The sequence below is a fragment of the Rhipicephalus microplus genome, chromosome 6 (assembly GCF_043290135.1).
Source record: "Rhipicephalus microplus isolate Deutch F79 chromosome 6, USDA_Rmic, whole genome shotgun sequence".
Taxonomy (NCBI): Eukaryota; Metazoa; Arthropoda; class Arachnida; order Ixodida; family Ixodidae; genus Rhipicephalus; species Rhipicephalus microplus.
Window position 1 is genome coordinate 70469370 of NC_134705.1, and position 16213 is coordinate 70485582.

Genomic DNA, 16213 nt, shown 5'->3' on the forward strand with positions numbered 1-16213 from the left:
TTTACTTTCCCAAAGCAAGTGTAAGGGTGAAAACAGCTAGCGGACTCCCCAACGCAGGCGAAAGGCGGCGAATACCACGTCATCTGCGGCGGCGTGACACCAAGGCTTCTGAGAGTCGCCGCACCCTCGTGGTTTATCCAATCCTTGGGGAATCGGACACGTCGTTTTTATTGAGAATAGTGTTGTACTCACTCCCGCAAGGGTGAGTGGGCCAATCCCGGAGATCGTGCAATACCGGGCCAACCTGTGGCGGAGTTGAAGCAAGCTTCAAGCCTTGCTTCTCATTGCAAAATTAAGTTTATTATCTAGGACACAAATAGAATCCGTATCACATATTAAGCTAATAAGAACAGAGAGTGGTTACCAAAAGAGGCAACACATAGAGAGAATGATAGTTTCAGCCTTGCTGGCCCGACCGAAGGCCACCCGGACCTTCCGCGACCAAACGGCCTGACCCGCAGGGTGCAGCGCCCTACCGGCTGCCCCAGCGTCCACCCTTCTTTGCCTAAGGGCTTGGCCAGTGGCCGTGGCCTAGAGCCACGGAGGAGCTGCCTTGGCAGCGGCCGAAAGAACAGGGGCTGAGCAGCCCGTCCACCCAGGGTCCGGGAACCATGAGCTTAGTCGGGAATGTCCTCTTGGGGGACCACCCACTAACTTAGCAAGCGGCCCCTGAACACATAGATCAATACAGTGGTGTTATGGGGCGAACCTTTAACCCACCGCGGGGCATCACTCTCCCGCTGCCGTACCCCAAAGTGAGACTGCCTAGGAAACCCTAAAGGCAAAGACCCTCGCGGGTTCAAAGACACCAGACAGCCCTGCGGAATAGGCCAGGCGTTCCGGTGCGAAACAGCATCGAGCCATAGAAGCTGTACCTAACCCCAGGACAGGGAAAAAACAGGTACATTGCGGTGCAACTGATCAGTTAGCTCCCTAAGGAATGCGTCTTAAACGCAGCGCAAGTGGCAGAAGGAAGCAAAATTGAGAAGAGAGTGGAAAAAGGAAAAGAAGAGTGAAAAAGCGGTCCCCTCTTAAGGGGAGGGGCCATCAAAGCCCGGCCCCTGGGCCAAGCACATGTAATCATGAGGGGTAGGAATACACTTTGATCTTAGCCAAAAGGCCGAGAAGTGCTCTGTCCACTTGATGTTTCTTGTTTTGCTTACAAACATGTTAAATCTGAAACCTTCTTTTCTTTAACGTCGTAGCCATGCTTCCTTGCTTGCACGCGTACTCTCGATTACGTCCATTTGTCACAATGAATGATTGCCGGCGCAGATTATCAGGTACGTCACGAGAGATGCTGCAGCACTTCTTTTTAAACTTATGCAAGGTGTACATTTCAAACTCGAGCTGCCCCGCCGCGGTGGTCTAGTGGCTAAGGTACTCGGCTGCTGACCCGCAGGTCGCGGGTTCAAATCCCGGCTGCGGCGGCTGCATTTCCGATGGAGGCGGAAATGTCGAGGCCCGTGTGCTCAGATTTGGGTGCACGTTAAAGAACCCCAGGTGGTCAAAATTTCCGGAGCCCTCCACTACGGCGTCTCTCATAATCATATGGTGGTTTTGGGACGTTAAACCCCACAAATCAATCAATCAATCAAACTCGAGCTTCAAAGCCTGGAGGGAAAAAGTGACTGTACCAAAGGCGATTACCTCACCCATCTAACATGACTTCTAGGATGGCTGCCCAAGCAACGCTTTTGCAAAGACGACCACAATCATTGGCGAAAAGGTACTGCCATTGGCTTCTTCAGCGCACGCAACATATGCTTTGCAAGTTCTGTCGCGGCGGATCACCGCACTGGAGTGGACGACGGTCCTGCCGTGAAATGTAGACCAGCGAATCCGTGCGAATTGTCTACAGCGTGTGTTTTTATGGTGGTCAAATGATGGTCATGCGGCACAGCGTAACAATGTGAGTGTGCGAAACGCCACTGCGATGCCGTGCAAGCGTTCCGACTGCAGGTTCTGCCTTTGGTCTGAAATGTTCAGGTTCCCCCTGCAGGGGCGCCTGTGCAAGGAGGCAATCAGTGTGAATCGACACCACGGACCCGAGCTAACGGGGGAGTATTGACTCCCTCCAACGTCTAGCCGTGCATGGCTTTGCCGTGTCCGAGAAAAAGGAGATCCTGGGGTTCAGCCGACGCCGGGTGATTGGACCTTTAAGCCCCCCCGGCAGGGGCAACACACCCATTTGGCCCCGGCTTCACGTAGACGGCACCCCTGGGCTGACCCACCCAAGGGAAATTGGTAGTCACCTTTTCCTATTTTTCTCCCCCTCTACATCTTAGTCTTTTTTCCTCTTTTAATCTGTCCTGTCTTCTTCTCTCTTCCATTTACTTACAATTTTTCCTGACGGCAAGAGTTAACCTTGTGTATGTGCTCTGTCTTGGGCACAATATATTTGGTTCTAGCGGCTGTGTACAGCTGACGTTGACATGCCTCATATAAATTTAGGACTTATCACGTCCCCGTGTTGGGCTCCATGGTGGGCGGCTGGCATGGCTGCCGAACTCATATTAATTTAGGGCTTTTACTTCTCTCCCTTCATTGCACGATGGTCTTCTCTCGAAGAGAGGGTGCACCAAAGACATTTGCAACAATTTCAGAAAACCGAAAGAAACGTTTCCCCGCTACCACGTAATTCAATGTGAAACTGCTGCAAAGAACGCTAGAACAATCTCGCCTTTTGTTGTCTCCAAATGCCTCACCACTACACTTGGCCCATGTTACCAGGCTACAAGAATGGCCAGTGGGGACTTCCTCCTCGTGGTAAAAAGTCAAACCCAATATGAAACCTCTCAAAACTACAATTGTTTGGAAACATTCCTATCTCAGTTACACCACACTGCTCACTCAACACTTCCCGGGGAGTTCTAAGTGATCAAGACTTGCTTGGCCTGACTGAAGGTGAGCTCCTCGAGGGCTGGAAGGACCAGCAGGTGATACAAGCACAGATTATCAATATTAGGCATGATAAGAAGGAAGTCCCAACAAAACACATAATTGTGACATTTTGCACCAGTACCTTGCATGAACATCTCGAAACAGGATACTTGAAGTAGAATGTGTGACCCTACATTCCCAACCCATGACGTTGCTTCAAATTCCAGCGTTTTGGTCACGGCTCTCAGAGTTGCCGTGGCCAACTCACCTGCGGAAAGTGTGCAATCACAGGACACGCCACAGACTAGTGTAAGATGGAGGATGGGGCCCACTGCTCACAATGTAATGGTGCCCATCTCGCATACTTCCTAACCTGTCCAACATGGGAAAAGGAAAATGAAATTGTTACAATCAAAATCACACAAAACATTACTTTCCGAGAAGCCCGACAACAAGTATCTGGTCTTTTCACAAACCATCGTTCGCCGATGTAGTGCAACAGGGGGCAGCACTACAATGACCCGCAGCAACTGCCCATACTAGGCACAGTGTGTCCAGGTGGTTGTCATGCCCCCCTTCCATGGTCGGAACAGCCAAAGCTGCCCTGCCGCTCGTCCCCACAGCCACACCAGCGGCTGTTTCAAGCTCTTGCATCAGCCAGGGTAACCCAGCAGCAAAGGAGGTCCCCTCGACCTCTGGCCTGATGGTACTAGAAGCTACGCCTCCCGAGATGGAGGAGACCCCAGGGTCAGCAGATATAAAGCCCTCTGATCACCAGGCGAGGCCTCAAGCTCGAAACACCAGCTTGCAAATGCGGGCACGCAGTGCCTCTGAGGAGACTATCGACACCACGATACCCCTGATGCAAAAAGATTGGCGTAGCTCTCTCGAGCGTGCCAAGAGAAATAAAAAGCCGATAACGGGGAACGATGACGGCCCTGTTACCTTAGTATTAACGTTCAGCTCAAAAGGCAGACACACCCACTTTTACACCCAGCACTACTTTACTTCAAGTATGAAAACACAAATTATACATCGGAACGTCAGAGGACTGCTTAAAAACCTCGATGACACTCAAAATCTCTTACACAAACACTCACCAAAAGTGCTGTGTGTACAGGAAAAACACCCAAAATTCTTCAATACAAATTTTCTACGTGATTAAGTCATATTCAGAAAGGACCGAGATGATGCTGCGGCGTCATCCGAAGGCGTGGTCATTATGGTTATTCAAGGAGTAACGTTTACACACCTAATACTCCAGACTTCCCTTGAGGCAGTAGCTGTCCGAGCAGTACTTCTAAGCAAACTTTTCACCGCCTGTTCTTTGTACATACCTCCGCACCACCGTCTTGAAAGACGTGAATTCCAGTCTTTGATAGAAGAACTACCTGAACCTTATCTGTTCCTTGGGGACCTAAATGCACATAGCGGTCTGTGGGGTGATTCTCGCTGTGATACACGAGGTCGTCTCATCAAACAATTTCTCTTCTCTTCCGGTGCCTGTTTGTTGAATAGCAAAGAGCCAACATACTATAATGTCGCCTACAGAACTTACTCGTATATAGACCTCAGCATCGTATCACCTTCACTTCTACCCATACTGAAATGGAAAGTCATAAATAATCTATATGGAAGTGACCATTTTCCTGTTGACTTTAACAACAACATAGGATTGTTCTCCACATGTTCCCAAATGGCTGATAGACGAAGCGGACAGAAAACAGTTTCGCAACACTACTCGATTAGATTGGACTGACATGTGTAGGTTACGTATAGATGAAGCTGTGCAGTACTACACAGCTTTTCTTGCTGAGGCAGCGGCCAAGTGCATACCGCAAACATCAGAAATGCCTTGCAAGCCAGGTGTCCCATGGTGGAAAACTGAGTGTCAGAAGGCGCAAAAGAAGCAGAACAGGGCATGTAGGTTGCTTAAGAACTCGCCGACAGACAAAAATCTTGACAGCATTAAGAAAATAAAGTCCCAAGGCAGGAGAAGGTATCGGCAGGCCAGAAGAGAAAGCTGGCACAAGTTTTTAATCCAGGATAAACTCATATACACAAGAGGCTAAAGTCTGGAACATGGTTGGTAGGGCAGCAGGAAGACAAGTACACTCATTCCCACTCGTAAACACACAGGATGACAGCCTGGGAGCTCAGCCGAACTTTCTCGGTGCACAATACGAGCAAGTGTCTAGCTCGTCACACTATACTGAAGCTTTCCCAAGATATAAAGCAAAGATAGAAAAGCAGAAACTTGAATACAAGTGCACAAATCACGAGGCATACAACCAACCTTTCAACTTAGCTGAGCTACAAACATCGCTAAATTTTTGCCATAATTCTGCCCCAGGCTACGACCATGTCACGTATGAAATGTTGAAAAACCTGCCGCTCAAAACGTGAGAAACTTTACTTTCCCTATACAATCCTATCTGGCTTTCTGGCACCATCCCTGCTTCCTGGAAAGAGGCTACTGTTATCCCTATTTTGGAACAGGGCAAGGACCCTTCCTCAATTTCAAGGTATAGGCCCATTACACTAACCAGCTGCCTTTGTAAACTTTTTGAAAAATTGATAAACCGCCGACTTTTACATTTCCTTTAAACACACAATCTGCTCGACCAATTGCAGTTTGTGTTTCGAGAGGGTAGATCCACCACCGACCATCTGGTGCGTCTCGAGGCACAGATCCGAGACCCTTTCGTCCACAAACAATACTTCCTCTCAAAGTTAATCGATATCGAGAAGGCTGAGGACTCAACATGGCGTTTCGGCATAATAAGAGACTAGTCTCACCTGGGTGTGCATGGTAGAATAGTTTCCATAATTGAGAGTTACTTGTCCAATCAGAAATTCCGTATCCGTGTGGGCAGTATTCTCTCCGAAACATTTGTGCAAGCAACGGGAGTCTTGCAAGGTGGTGTACTTAGTTGTACACTTTTTATTGTCAAAATGAATTGCTTGCACCTGTCCGTCACCCGCAACATGTTATTTTCCACATATGTCGATGACGTCCAGCTTGGCTTTCTTTCATGCAACCTAGCAATGTGTGAGCGGCCGGTTCAGTTAGGTTTAAACAAGGTCTACAAATGGGCCGAGCTAAACGGATTCCGGCTGAACCCAGAAAAAAGCACCTGTGTCTTGTTCTCCCGAAAGAGAGGCGTGCACTCAGAACCTGACATTGAACTGAATGATCAACGTCTGTTTGTCAATGCGGAGCATATATTCTTAGGCTTAATCTTGGACAACAAGTTGACCTTCGTACCACACATCAAGTACTTAAAAACAAAATGTTTAAAAGCCATGAATATTATAAAAGTGTTGTCACGTACTACGTGGGGTAGTGACAGGTAATGTCTCATGAACCTGTATAGAAGCCTCATTCGCACCTGCTTAGATTATGGGGCCGTTGTTTATCAGTCTGCGACTCAAAGTGCCTTGAAGATGCTGGATCTCGTACTCCATTTGGGCATCCGCCTTTCTACGGGTGCTTTTCGTACCAGTCCTGTGAAAATTCTTTACGTTGCGTCAAATGAGTGGTCGATTCATCTACAAAGAACTTACATGTCCTTTGTATATTTTCTTAAGGTGAAAGCAGACAAGAAGCATCCCTCATACTCCACTAATATTGATTTGTCGAGCACCATTCCGTTTCAAAACAGGTCTTCGATGAGGCAGCCTTACTCAGTTCTCCTGAAGGGTCTGGCTGAGGAAACTGGAGTGTCACTCGAACACAGTTTAATGGCTCCTGTAGTATACCCGCCACATGGCATTGGCCGATTCTAGACTGCGATGTGTCTTTCCTAGAAGTTACAAACATGCCTATTGCCCATATCCCAAATTACTTCCTGGAACTTCAACACAAATACACACGTCCTGAGTTCTTTACAGGTGCCTCCAAGACTAACTCCTCTGTGTCCTACGCTGCTTTCGGCCCATCCTTTTCGGATGCTGGCCCTCTACATCCAAGCCAAAGTATCTTCACAGTGGAAGCTTACGCGATACTTGTGGCGGCTAAACACATCAAACAATCACAAATGAAAAAAGCAGTAATATATACGGTCTCCCTCACTGTGGTAACGGCTGTGCACAATCTTAAAAAAACAAAAACCCTGTCCTCATCTCACTTTACTCTATTTTATGCACACTCTGCACGCTCAATCAACATGTTGTAGTGTGCTGGGTGCCAGGGCACCGTGAGATCCAAGGCAATGTGATGGCGAATCAGCTTGCTGCATCCGTCCACGAAAGCACTTCCACTACACCCATATCAATTCTGGCACCCGATCTTAAGCCGTCTCTCAAACGAAGGCTCAGGGAATACTGCCAGAGCATGTGGAATAGACACACACAAAACAAACTAGACATTATTAAGCCACACCTTGGCCATTGGCCACCAGTGTCCAAATCACGTCATACAGAGGTAATACTAAAGAGACACAGGATAGGACACCCATACACGACACACTCATATCGTTTGTCCGGTGGCAATCCATCATTGTGTGACAGATGTGGTGAAGTACTAACAGTTCTTCACATTCTAATCCAGTGCAAAGAAATACACACTCTAAGAAAGCAACACTTTCCATTACCCTACCGACAACATAATCGTTTACACCCGGCAATGTTCGTCGGTAGGGAACCACTGTTCACTCATAAATCGATGCTAGCTTTGTTAAGAAATGTCTGCTTTTACTAGGTCATATATTTAGGCAATGCGTTGCGTGACCTCTCAAGAAAGGTTGCTGCTGCAGTGACTGCATTAAAAAGCGTTTGCCTCGTGGCCCTTCGACACAAGGGCGCTGATGAGGCATTTGTGCTAGTGCCAAGTATTTTTACAAATGTTTTGTTATTAAAACATTTTGTCACCCATTTTTACTCATATCACGTCACTGTCATGGTTTTATACTTATGTTTTACCCGCATTATCGCGAAGAATTTTAGGACCTCTATACAGCCACGCAACATATCATTGTCCTCATCTCTAGTGATTGAAATGGCGCTATTTGCCCATCAAATTGCCCTTGCGCCATAGAACACCAGACATCACCATCATCATCAAAATGTCCTGGTTTGCAGCTTCCGAGGGGTATAAGTGATTTGGTGGCTTGTACGAGGCGCAAGTTTGACGCTCCGTCGATCGAGCCAGGCAAGAGGCGGTAGAAGGGGGTTGTCAAGTGGTCGCGGAAATCAGTGGAGAAGTACTCGCCTGCTATTTTCGTCGAATGCCGTTGTGTAAGGTGCGAGTAACCTCGTGACAGACTGTCTTCGGGAGACGCGTGGTTGCACAAATGACACCGTGCGGCAACGTGTCGCCATATTCAGGGATTATATTGGTACACTACGATACCGCTGATCCACTGCTTCGTCACTGCGATCAATGGTATTGCTTGTTAATCTTGACCTTCACTTGTGGCTCCCAACCACTGTGGGCTATTGGCCGCTTTGTTGTTCTGCTTTTTCGCCTTCTACATATTCGCCTTTGTGAAGCTGTGAGGAGTAACCAGAGGGTACAGAAGCGAAGCACAACAAAGCGCGCCCGGGTCGTTTTCTCGCACGTTCTGGATTCCACTACGTTTCAGGTACGTGCGCCTTGCATCCGTAAGTATAGCGCACAGTTCCCTTTCTACTTCCAGCAATTGGCCGTTCCAATCAGGCCGCATGCGAGGACGTTCGTTGTAATTAACGAGAACCAACAACGGATGAGTTAGTATGCTTGAGATGATGTCCAGACGAGTAGTGTGTGATCAACAAGGCGATGGCCGAGGGCGCCAGCGATGTAACTAACCGCATGGCAACGAGTTACAGCTACCGCTGGCGGAAACTGGGACTCAGGTCATGGGACACAAGAATAGCATACGGACGCACGTTTGTCGGGGCTTTGCCGCTCCACCGTGCTGCAGGTGCGTCCGGCGTGCGTCCTCTGCTGTTCTTAGCGGTTTTATTTTGTGATGGAGAACAGTGTACATATGAAGATATCATGACAGCACACGCCTTTAGGGTAAGACATCTCATGGAGACGTGAAATAAAAACGCCTTCGCTTGTCACTGCGACTGTAAACAGAAACATCAACACGTAAAAGAAGCTGCTTCATTTTTCTTCTAAAATGCGCAAACTCCAAAAGTGAAAATAGGTAAACATGGCTATTTTATCACATGCACAGTTTCAGATATCCTTTGAAACTACTCATTATCTTTATTAATCAAGATGTTGAGAAAATCTTAAAGTGTGTATGCGTTAACAGAAATAAAGAAGCTCGCGAATATAAATTTACCACAAAATTATTTACTTTCACAAAGCAATTGTAAGTGTGAACAGAGCCAGTGCACTTCTGCACGCTGGCGAAAGGCGGCGAATACTGCGTCATCTGAGGCGGCGTAACACCAAGGCTTCGGATAGTCGCCGCACCCTCGCGGTTCACCGCACTATCCTTGGTGAATCCGGACACGTCGTTTTTATTGAGAACAGTGTTGTACTCACCCCCGCAGGGGCGATTGGGACGATCCCACAGATAGTGCAATGCCGAGCCAACCCATGGCGGAACTGAAGAGAGCGTCAAGCACTGCTTCGCATTGCAAACATAAGTTAATTATTTTGGATACAAATATATTCCGTATCACATAATAAGCTCATAAGAACAGAGAGTAGTTATCAAAAGAGGCAACAGAGACAGGGAATGGTTGTCTCGGCATTGCTGGCCAGACCGAAGGGAGCCCGGACCTTCCGTGACCAAAAGGGCCAAATCGCAAGGGTGCAGTACCCTACCGGCTGCAGCAGCATCCACCGTTCCTTGTCTAAGGGCTTGACCAGTTGCCATGGCATAGAGCCACGTAGGAGCTGCCTTGACAGAGGCCGGAAGAACCGAGGCAGAGCAGCACGTTCACCCAGGGTCCGGGAACCGTGAGCTTAGTCGGGAATGTCCTCTTGGTTGACCATCCGCTAGCTAAGCAAGCGGCCCTTGAACACATAGATTAATACAGTGGTGTAGTGGGGTGAACCTTTAACCCATCACAGGGCGTCACTCCCCCGCTGCGGCACCCCAAAGTGAGTATGCCCAGGAACTCCCGAAGGCAAAGACCATCGCGGGTCGAAATACACCACACAGCCCTGCTGAATAGGCCAGGCGTTCAGGTGTGGAACAGCATCGAGCCATAGAAGCAGGACCTAACCTCAGGACAGACGAAAAACAGGTAAACTGCGGTGCAACTGATCAGTTAGCTCTCTAAAAAGCGAATCTTGGACGCAGCGCAAGTGCCACAAGGACGGGGAAAAGAAAAGAGATTGCAAAAGGAAAAGAACAGTGTAAAAAGTAATTCCGCCTCCAGGAGAGGGGTCTCAAAGCCCGGCTACAGGTCCAAGCACATTTAATCACGAGGGGTAGGACTACACTTTGATCTTAGCCAAAAGGCCGAGAATCGCTCTGTCCCCTTGATGTTTCTCGTTTTGCCTACAAACATGTCAAATCTGAAACCTTCATTTCCCAGACATTGAAACCATGCTTCCTTGCTTGCACGCGTACTCTCGATTACAGCGATGACATCATAATGAATGCTTGCCAGTCACGCACGTCACAGGAGATGCTACAGCACTTCTTTTTAAACCTATGCAAGGTCTTCATTTCAAAATCGTGCATCAACACCTTGAGGGAAAAAACGAGTGTACGAAATGCGATTATTTCACCCATCTAACATGACTTCTACAATGGCTGCCCAAGCAACGCCTCCACAAAGACGACCACAATAATCGGCGAAAAGGTGCTGACGTTGGCTTCTTCAGCGCAAGCAACATATGCCTTGCAAGTTCCGACGTGGCGGAACACCGCATCAGAGTGGACGACGGTCCTGCCACGAAAGCAGACCCGCGAACCCGTGCAAAATGTCAGCAGCGTGTGTTGTTATGCTAGTGAAAGGCGGTCATGTGGCACAGCCTAACAATGTGACTGTGCGAAACGTTACTGCGATGTCGTGCAAGCGTTCTGAATGCAGGCTCTGTCTTTGGTCTAAAATGTCCAGTTTTGCGGATTCCGAGGGGTAGGAGATATTTGGTGGCGTGTAAGAGGCGCCAGCGTGGCACTCTGTCGATCGAGCCCTGCAAAGGCGGTGTTGCGGAAATCAGTGGAAAAGTACTCGCCTGCTCTTTTCGTCGAATACCATTGTGTAAGATGCTAGTAACCTCGTGACAAAACGTCTTCGGGAGACGCATGGTTGCACAAATGCAACCGTGCGGCAACGTGTCGCCATATTCAGGGATTATATTGCCACACTACGATACCGCTGATCCACTGCTTCGTCAATGCGCTCGATTGTAATGCTTGTTATTCTTGACCTTCACTTGTGGCTCACAATCATCGTGGGGGATCGGCCGCTTTGTTGTCTGCTTTTTCGCCTTCTACATATTCGGCTTTGTGAAGCTGTGAGCAGTAACCAGAGGGTACATAAGCGAAGCACAACAAAGCGCGCCCGGGTCGTTATCTCACACGTCTTGGTTTCCACTGCGCTTCAGGTACGTGCGCCATGCGTCCGTATGTATAGTGCACAGTTCCCTTGCTACTTCCAGCAATTGGCCGTTCCATTCATTGATTGATATGGGGGGTTTAACGTCCCAAAACCACCATATAACTATGAGAGACGCCGTAGTGGAGGGCTCCGGTGATTTTGACTACCTGGGGTTTTTTACCGTGCACCCAAATCTGAGCACACAGGCCTACAACATTTCTGCCTCCATCGGAAATGCAGCCGACGCAGCCGGGATTCGATCCCGTGACCTGCGGGTCCGCGGGCCGTTCCATTCAGTTCAAACACATAGATCAATGCAGCGTTGTAGTGGGGCAAAATTTTAACTCACCGCGGGGTGTCACTCCCCCGCTGCCACACCACAAAGTGAGACTGCCCAGGAAATCCCAAAGGCACAGACCATCGCGGGTCCAAACACACCAGACAGCCCTGCTGAATAGGTCAGGCGTTCAGGTGTGGAACAGCATCGAGCCATAGAAACAGGACCTAACCTCAGGACAGGGGAAGAACTGGTAAATTGTGGTGCAATTGATCAGTTAGCTCCGTAAGGAGCGAGTCTTGGACGCAGCGCAAGTGCACGAAGGAAGGGGAAAAGAGAAGAGAGTGGAGAAGGAAGGGTCAAAAAAGTGGTTGCCCCTCAAAGGGAGGGAGCATCAAAGCCCGGTACCAGGGCCAAGCATATGTAATCACGAAGCGTAGGACTACACTTTGATCTTAGCTAAAAGGCGGAGAAGCAACTTTGACCTTAGCCGAAGGCCAAGAAGCGACTTTGATCTTAGCCAAAAGGCCGAGAAGCGCTCTGTCCGCTTGATGGTTCATGTTTCGCTTACAAACATTTTAAATCTGAGAACTCCTTTTTCCAGATTTCGAAGCCATGCTTCCTTGCTTGCACGCTTTCTCTCGATTACGCCCATGACGTCACAATGGGTGCGGGATAGGAGTTCAAGGTTGTAGTCAATGTGGTTACTCAACACAATGCACCAAATTCACAGAGGTTTATTGGGCGAACCAAACGGGCAGGTGGAAGAGTCGAGATAGTGACAGGACGAGGAAGATGGAGGAGCTCAAGCGCCGATCTCGTGGTGCCTTACTCTGCGATGATGCATGTTGTTCCCTTTTGTTGTCATCATTCCTTAATTATACAACGAACATCCTCGCATGCTAACCTGACTGGAACGGCCAGTTGCTGGAAGTAGTAGTGGAACTGTGCTCTATACATACGGACACATGAAGCACGTACCTGAAGCGCAATGGAACCCAGGACGTGTGAGATAACGTCCCTGGAGTGTTTTGTTGTGCATTGCTTCTGTCTCTTATTACTCCTCGCAGATTCAGAAAGCCTAAGATGTAGAAAGCCAAGAAGCAGAACAACAAAGCGCTCGATCCCACACAGTGGGTGTGAGCCACAAGTGAAGGTCAACAATACCAAGCAATACTATCGAGCGCAGCGACGAAGCAATGAATGAGCGGTATCGTAATGCGGTAAAATAATCCATAATTATGGTAGCACGTCGCCCCACTGTCGCATGTGTGCGACCACCTGTCTCCCAAAGACGGTGTGTCGCGAGTCTACTCGCACCTTACTCATCGACATTCGACGAAAAGCGCAGGCGAGTATTTCTCCACAGATTTCCGCGACCACTTGACGACTGCCTTCTACCGCCTTATGCTGGGATCAATCGAAGGAGCACCGCGCAGGTGCCTCGTACATGCCACCATATCACTCCTACCACACTGAATCCGCAAACCAGGACATTTTGGACCAAAGACAGAGCCTGCGGTCGCAACGCTTGAAATACATAGCAGTGGCGTTTCACACACTCACATTGTTACGCTGCGCAAAAGAAACCTCCTTTTACAAGTAACACAAAACACGCTGTAGACATTTCTCACGGATTCCTGGGTCTGCATTTCATTGCAGGACCGTCTTCAACTCTAGCAGGGGGCTCCGCCACGTCGGAACTTGCAAGAAATATGTTGCATGCGCTGAAGAAGCCAACGGCAGCACCGTTTCGCCGATGATTGTGGTCGTCGTTGCAGATGCGTTGCGTGGGCAGCCATCGTAGAAGTCATGATAGATGAGTGACGTAATCGCATTTGGTACTGTCATTTATTTGCTTCCAGATTTTGGTGCATGAGTTTGAAATGCAGAAATTGCGTAAGTTTTAAAAAGAAGTGCTGTAGCATCTCTCGTACGGGCCTGATGATGTGCTCCGGCAAGCATTCATTGTGACGTCATGGGCGTAATCGACACTTCGCGTGCAAGCAAGCAAGCACGGCTTCGAAGTCTCGAAAATAGATTTCCTTGACGTCTGGGAAATAGACTTCCTTGAATTGTATTATCACCTTGTTGTTCAATTGTTACTTTTTTTAACAGTCATCAACCCTCTGTCTTATATGCAAAGAAATTGTGTAAAAAACGCTTTGAAACCTTGTTTCATTGTTATTTTGTGTGTTTCATGTATGATTTTGTGGAGTTTAACGTTCCAAAACCACCATATGATTATGAGAGACGCCGTAGTGGAGGGCTCCGGAAATTTCGACCACCTCGGGTTCTTTAACGTGCGCCCAAATCTGAGCACACGGGAGGTTGTTTCACGTATGCTCAACCTGCTTAGACTTTTTGTCCGCAGTATTCTATAAATTATTTAATAAATGAAGGTTTCAGTTTTCACATGTTTGTAAGCGAAACATGAAACATCGAGTGGACAGAGTGCTTTTTCGGCCTTTTGGCAAAGACCAAAGTCGCTTCTCGGCCTTTTGGTTGAGATCGCTTCTTGGCGATTTCACTAAGATGAAAGTGTAGTCCTACCAATCTTGATTACGTGTACTTGGCCCTGAGGCCGGGCTTTCATGCCCCCTCCCTTGAGGAGGACAACTTTTTTTCACTATTCTTTTCCTTTTCCGCTCTTTTCTCTTTTATTCTTTCTTCTTGCACTTGCGCTGCGTCCAAGATGCGCTCCTTCGGGAGCTAACTGATCAGTTGCACCACAATTTACCTGTTCTTCCCCTGTCCTGAGGTCAGGTCCTTGATCAGTGGCTCGATCCTGTTCCACACCTGAGCACCTCGTCTATCAGCAGGGCTGTCTGGGGTCATCGGACGCACGATGGCCTGTGCCTTTGAGATTTACTGGGCAGTCTCACTGCGGGGTGCGTCAGCTGGGGAGTGACGCCCCGCGGTGGGTTGAAGGTTCGCATCACTACACCACTGTATTGATCTATGTGTTCAGGGGCCGCTTGCTTAGCTGGCGGGTGGTCACCCAAGAGGACATTCCCGACTAAGCTCATGGTTCCCGGACCCTGAGTTGACGTGCTGCTCAGCCCCTGTTCTTCTGGCCTCTGCCAAGACAGCTCCTCCGTAGCTCTCCATCATGGCGACTGGCCAAGCCTTTACGGAAGGAAGGATGGACGCTGGGGCAGCCGGTAGGGCGCTGCACTCTTGGGGTCAGGCCCTTTGGCTTCGCAAGGTCCGGGTGGCCTTCGGTCGGGCCTGCAAGGCCGAGACTACCATTCCCTCTATGTGTTGCTTCATTTGATAGCCACTCTCTGTTCTTATTAGCTTGGTATGTGATATGGATTCAATGTGTATCCAAGATAATAAACCTATTTTTGCAATGCGGAGCAGTGCTTGAAGCTGATGATGATGATGTTTGATGTTTTGTGGCGGAAGGGCTATTTTACGGCCAAAGAGCACCAGTTCACTTTATCAGGATGTGGGCAATGATTGTGATAAGCGGCTGTATAAGGGCCATAAGATTCCTCGCGTTGAGGCGGGTAAAAACATACGAGTAATAAAATCATGACCATGCCGTGAAAGGTGTTGTGGTGTGAATAGATGACAAAAATTGGTGATAATAAAAACAATGGTGGACATGTATGACATTAGCACAAGTGCCTCACTCGTTCATACCCTTGCGTCCAAAAGCGTGAGTCAGGGGCTTTGTTGTGTAGCCACCACAGCAAAAACCTCTCTGGAGGGGTCATGCTACGGAATGCCCGGGTATAGATATGAAAACTATAAATATCTTTTAAAAACGCTAATAATGATCGTCGGTAGGGAACCACTCAAGAGTGTTTCCATACCGACGAACATTGCAGGGTGTAGAGGTATATGTTGTCGGTAGGGCAATGGAGAGTATTGTTTTTTTAGAATTTCTAACTGTTTGCACTGAATTAAAATGTGAAGAACAGTAAGTACTTCACCACATCTGTCACACATTTGTGGATCGCCACCAGACAAAAGATATGAGTGTGTCGTGTATGTGTGTCCTATCCTGAGCCTCGTTAATATTACCTCTGTATGACGTGATTTTGATAGTGGTGGCCAATGGCCAATGCATGGCTTAATACTGTGTAGTTTGTTTTGTGTGTGTCTATCCCACATGTTCTGCCAGTATACGCTGAGCATTCGTTTGAGAGATGGCTTAAGATCAGGGGCAGGGATTGATATGGGTGTAGTGGCAGTGCTTTCGTGGACGAATGAAGCAACCTCATCCACCATCACGTTGCCTTGGATCGCACGGTGCCCTGGCACCCAGCACACTACGACATGTTGTTTGAGTTAGTAGAGTGTGCATAAAATAGAGTGAGACAAAGACAGGGTTTTTTTGTTTTTATGGAATGTGCAGAGTCATTACCACACTAAGAGGGTCCGTATAAATTACCGCTTTTTGTATTTGTGATGGTTTGATGTGTTTAGCCGCCACAAGTATCGGACAAGCTTCCACTGTGAAGATACTAGTGCCTGGATGATGTCAGCCCATCCGAAAAGGATGGGCTGACATCAGCGTAGGACAGAGAGGAGTAAGACTCG

At 48.3% G+C, this 16213-nt stretch overlaps 1 non-coding gene across 1 annotated transcript; it reads right to left on the reverse strand.

The window, feature by feature from the left end:
• Nucleotides 1-201: 201 nt before the first annotated feature.
• Nucleotides 202-385, reverse strand: LOC119168771 (U2 spliceosomal RNA). Its single transcript, XR_012884583.1, has one exon. It is a non-coding gene; the product is annotated as a U2 spliceosomal RNA (small nuclear RNA).
• Nucleotides 386-16213: the final 15828 nt, after the last annotated feature.